The following is a 5,205-nucleotide window of genomic DNA, read 5'->3' as shown; positions in this document are numbered from 1 at the left end:
GAAGGTACAGTCACTTTAATGAGAGGAACAATATCATCAATAAGTGTACCAAGCATATCACCCATTCTATCAAACTCAGCTTTATAACCAGGATGAACTATGACCTCTACTACACCTATAATATAGTGTAATAACATTGAATTGGGTATAATCAATGTTACTAACCTTGTGGAGTAGCATCAGTATTGGTAGTTACTTGAGTCTCACTACTATACTCTTGTAATGGTCCAGATCCTGTATTTATTATAATAGTCAATGTATATATGTTACATTATATCATTACTTGAAGATGTTGAAGTACTTGCTTGTTGACAAGATGGCATCACTGTTACTGCTGAAGGAAGTGATTTTCCTATTGTATTAGAATATAAATAAGTTAAGTGCATTTATAAAACTGTTCATTTACCATATTCCATTATTATATCACTAGCTAAAGACACTGCTTCCTTTGATTTCATTAGAATGCTTGTCAGAGTACATAACTTGCTATGATCTTCAACTACAGTACTTAATATTAGTAACATTGGATCTCCTACCAATGAACAACCGCAACTCTTCACTTTTGTTAATGTATCCTTAGATATCAATCCCTCTGTATGTAAGAGACCAACTGATTCCTCAGTAAGAACAACTTGAGCTAGTCTACCAATATAACACTGTAATATCTCACTAACAGGATCTGCCACTAAATGAAAGATATAAATGCTAGAAAAATGATAATACTACTATTACTTGTTTTGCGAATATCAGTAGAAATGGATATTAAATTCATTTCATTGAGTGCATTAGCCAGTGTCTTCCAGATTATAGGACCAACAGTGGTGACATTATCATCAGCTTTAGTCAACCACTTGGTTAAACACTCCATCAGGCAGCGTGAAGGATTCCCTCTATGAGCTGACTCAATAGCTTCCAGTGTAGGATGAAGCAGACCAAGATTCAATCCAAATTCAAACCATCTTGCATCAGGAAACTTGTAATGCCTCAAGACTTGTAAAACAAACTTTAACTTGCTAATATCTGTACACAAAATATGTATATCAGTGTATTATAAATAATCTGACTCACCTAATGGGAAATGTGATGGTTTTGAAGCCATTTGACTCTAGTTTAAGTATTGTATACAAGGTAAAAGGAGAGGTAAAGGTAAGAGGAGAATTAAAAGCAGATCATAGCAAATTCCAAACAAGAAGGTGGAGCTGGTTGACATAGCTAGCTCCTCCCTAAAAGATGGAAGACAGTACACAATGCTGTGTTAATGTGATTTACTTAAATCTTCCACTTCTGAGAGAAGAGGCTCATCAGATCATTCCCTCCTCCTCCTGCTATTCTAAGGCGGACGTATTTTTGTATGGAGATACAAAGGTAAGCCTATCAATCGTGACTTACTCCACGTGACAACACGAGTTTAGAGTATACGAAAGTAAATCTAGGTATACGGAGACAGATCGATCAATTCTTGAGAAGATGAGAATGTTAGTAAAAGTTCTTCATCATCATCAGTGGATCAAGATGAAAGAAAGTTACTTGCTGGCTCGTACTGGCTAGTTAGAATATTGTTCATTAGATCATCTTCAGCTATTTACTGTAAGTATAGTCATCTGGTGGTTGTGAGGTTGAGGGTCGTTGGACAAGTTTCATTTACATGTAATTAAGTTAAGACTATTAGATATACTGTGGTGTAGTTGACTAGTTCAGTGTCCAAATTATCATTGAACTTTTACTCCAATTGATCATATCAATGTTCCCGTTTACAGCTTCTTAATAAGTTATGTACAAAAGTTTAGCCTACTGTATGGTCTGCCAATTATAATTATTGATACCATCTCTTTTGAAGAGAGAATTGTTTATTATTATCATTATTTCTTTATTTTAGTATTATTTATTATTTTAGTATTATTTATTATAATTTTCTTTATTGATTATTATTACTGTAGATCAGGAAATTTTCATGTTAGAAATAATTGGTGTGAAATTTTTTCAAGGTATTTTATTTTCGCTGGTTGACCCATCCGCGAAATTTTTCAACATAAAAATTTTTGGACGCGTCATAAACCACACAAGTGGCTACTAACTCTTGATGACGATGGATAGCTATTCAATGGAAGTTGCTCGTGACAGTACTAAAACTGATAAGGAGCCTCTTGGGTGAGAGCTTCAGGCCTTCTTTGGGCTTTTAGAAGACTAGAAGAGCCTCGTGGGTGCACCGCTGCACGTTAGAATAATTCCGGTAATTTTATTATTCACTGTAGAAAATATTTCGCGTGTCAAATTTTCGCGGATCACTTCATCCGCGAAAATATTTTAACAACAAAAATTTCCCGATCTACGGTATTTATTTTTATTTTAACTAACTTCAAATCAGTAAGTTTGTACATGTACATGGCATGTATACATGTATGTACATGTACATGTATATAGTTTCAGTTAATGATGATAAGCTGTACCAATTTACATGTTCATGTATGTCCCTTTAAAATTACAGCAGCACCACCATATTTTGTATTTTAATTTAATGTGAGGTAGTAGATTATGTTACGTGTACATGTAGATGTAACTTAATTTTAATTTTTTCTCATTGTTTTGCTAGTTATTAAAAGGAGTTATTAATACTGACGATCACTTCTTTCATAGCATAATTCAGTTAAAAGAATCAGTTGACGTATCATAACTTGATATCAAAAGGGTAATACTACCCTGCTTCATTTTTATCACCTTTTGTCAACGAGATTGAGCATATTCATTCAAAATGAATCAATACGTGTTATTAGTAAGTTATTATTAATATTTCTTAGATGTACATTACAATTACAAACCTGATGTACTTTCATAATACATAATACACATTAATGTTCTTATGCTCTGTAGAAAGTTTGAGCTGATTATGGAAATTTTTCGAGTTATGACCATTTTCTAAAACTCCAAATTTCGGAAAAGCACCTAAGGTTGTAGCCCATGGTTTTTTCCGAAAAATGGCTTTGAAATTACCCCAAACTTTTATTAAATTTTCTGATACATATTAATGTCCTTATGCTTTGTAGAAAGATTCCGACTTAAATTTTTTGAGTTACATGTTCACCTTAATTCAAAATGTGCATTGATTTGATTGTACATGTATACATGTAATTTATTATCATTAATTATTATTTTCTCATTATAGGTGGTTGTGTCCTTCCCTCATCGTCCTCCATTATAGCCACGCCCATGTATCCCGTCCCTCTTCTCTCAACTCCCCTCAGCTCCAATCTCACTGGAGCACTACCACTCTCAGTACTACAGGGAAGAGTTAGGAGTGGGTATGTCATAATTACCAATTACATGTACATTGTACATGTACAGTGTATGTTTCTCCTTTTAAATTTTTGAATGATGATCTATCAAAATTACTTGTACATGTACATGTATACGTTTGATATTTTTATGATAGGTTTTTATTTAATAGTTTTTTGACGGTGAACGAAACGCGAAGACTTGTTCTACTGCTGGGCAGTGATAGCCACGTCTGCACTGTACCACTAATTGGAATGTAAGAATTTAATTAGAGTAAATGTATAATAATATTTAGTTAATTTATCACTTCTCTCTCTCTCTCTCTCCCCCTCCAGTTGGATAAGTGATGTATCAATATCTCATCCACTAGTCTGGTCTATGTTACTCCATTTCTCTCATTTCCCTTCTCTTCATAAAGTAAACCACAACGGGTCCTACCTCCTTCTCCTCACCTGTCGTCATGATTACCAGGTATGGGAGTGGTCACCTGAGCGTCTAGAGTGAGCATGGCACATGACATCAACTGAAACACTAAAAGTGAGTGTACATGTAGATGTAGGAAAAAATAATGTTCAATTTTTTTGGTATTTTATAATTATTTTTTTAGTTTCTGATAAGTATTTGAGTTTCTATATGATATCAGTGATAGATGGTATGGCTGGCCACACCCTTCTCACCTCCGCCAGTCTCCATGGCAACTGAAAAACCATCACAATGAGAGCTTACCACTTCCTACCTGACGCCAAACGTAAGAATAATAATGTACATGTATCATCTACTATATTTTATTAATTAAAAAAATGTAATCAAGTTAAATTTATTAAGTTAACAACTAATGTACAACTTATATATACATTGTACATGTACATGTATACTTTTTATTATTTTATTTTATTATTGTCTGCTCTTGGTACAGGGTCCTCCCACTGTTGTTAAAAGAGACAGTGATCTGTCTTGTGTTAGTGTCTTCAGTTTAAGTGAAGGGAATCAGAAAGAGGAGAAGGAGGCGAAAAGGCATCAATAACTTGTAGAACAGGAGCTATTATTAGATAATGTTTATAGACAGGTATTTATTTTTTACTATTATTTATCAGAATCATCCCCAGCTTTACATCTACATGTGCATGTGGCTTTTTATCTCCAAACCATTTTTTATGAAACATGACTTTTGGAGCCTTTTTTAAAGACAATACGTGTATGTACATGTACACACACATAAAATTCTAATATTTTATTTTCTATTCATTTTTACATGTGTATACATGTACTGTAGGCAAGAGAGCTATTTGATGATAAACCTCATCAACACATCACTAATAATAATACACCAACAGTCTCTGGCAAAGCCACACCCACCATCACCATGGCAACCAGTAATCATCACAAAAGTGCTGACTCATCAAAATTATCGATTACGACACCTGAAATTATGACACCTAACAGTACTGTTACTATAGCAACCAACACTGGGCGGAGTCTACTTTTTAGTGACACTCCCACTTGCAATTGGAGCATTTAAGTATCTGACTTTAATAAGAAAGGTTTTGGCATTTCCATAGCAACACAAGCCAGCTCTGGGTGTAGCTCATCACTCTCTCCTCCTTGCTCTTTAAGGATGCTCTCCGATACAGTTTTCATGGCAACAGGAGCTGATAGGACAATGAGTTTGGTAGCTTCAGTCATGGGTTTGGGGGTGTGGCTTCTAGTTGCTATGACAACAGTGAATGTGATGCTTTTGTTTATGAAGCAAAAGTAAGAACATGCATGCTACAATGTGCATGTACATGTAAATAATTTATTATTTACATGTACATGCACATGTTGCCAAGTGGCATGAACAGGATTTCCCACAGGTTTTTGGCATAGTGCTCAGCATTTTGACGGTGGGTAGCATCCTGTACTATAGGAAAAGGTGTAATACATGTAGATGTATGT

At 34.5% G+C, this 5,205-nt stretch overlaps 1 long non-coding RNA gene across 1 annotated transcript; it reads left to right on the top strand.

Moving 5' to 3' along the window:
• The first annotated feature begins 1,418 nt into the window (after nucleotides 1-1,418).
• LOC109582021 (uncharacterized) lies at nucleotides 1,419-5,199 on the top strand. The gene is made up of 8 exons (XR_002184866.1): nucleotides 1,419-1,587; nucleotides 2,591-2,770; nucleotides 3,161-3,296; nucleotides 3,443-3,526; nucleotides 3,606-3,807; nucleotides 3,878-4,018; nucleotides 4,187-4,336; nucleotides 4,544-5,199. It is a non-coding gene; the product is annotated as an uncharacterized LOC109582021 (long non-coding RNA).
• The last annotated feature ends 6 nt before the right edge of the window (nucleotides 5,200-5,205 follow it).

Source organism: Amphimedon queenslandica, unplaced genomic scaffold, assembly GCF_000090795.2.
Source record: "Amphimedon queenslandica unplaced genomic scaffold, v1.1 AMPQUscaffold_13405, whole genome shotgun sequence".
Classification (NCBI taxonomy): Eukaryota; Metazoa; Porifera; class Demospongiae; order Haplosclerida; family Niphatidae; genus Amphimedon; species Amphimedon queenslandica.
This window is presented reverse-complemented; position numbering and strand designations above follow the sequence as displayed.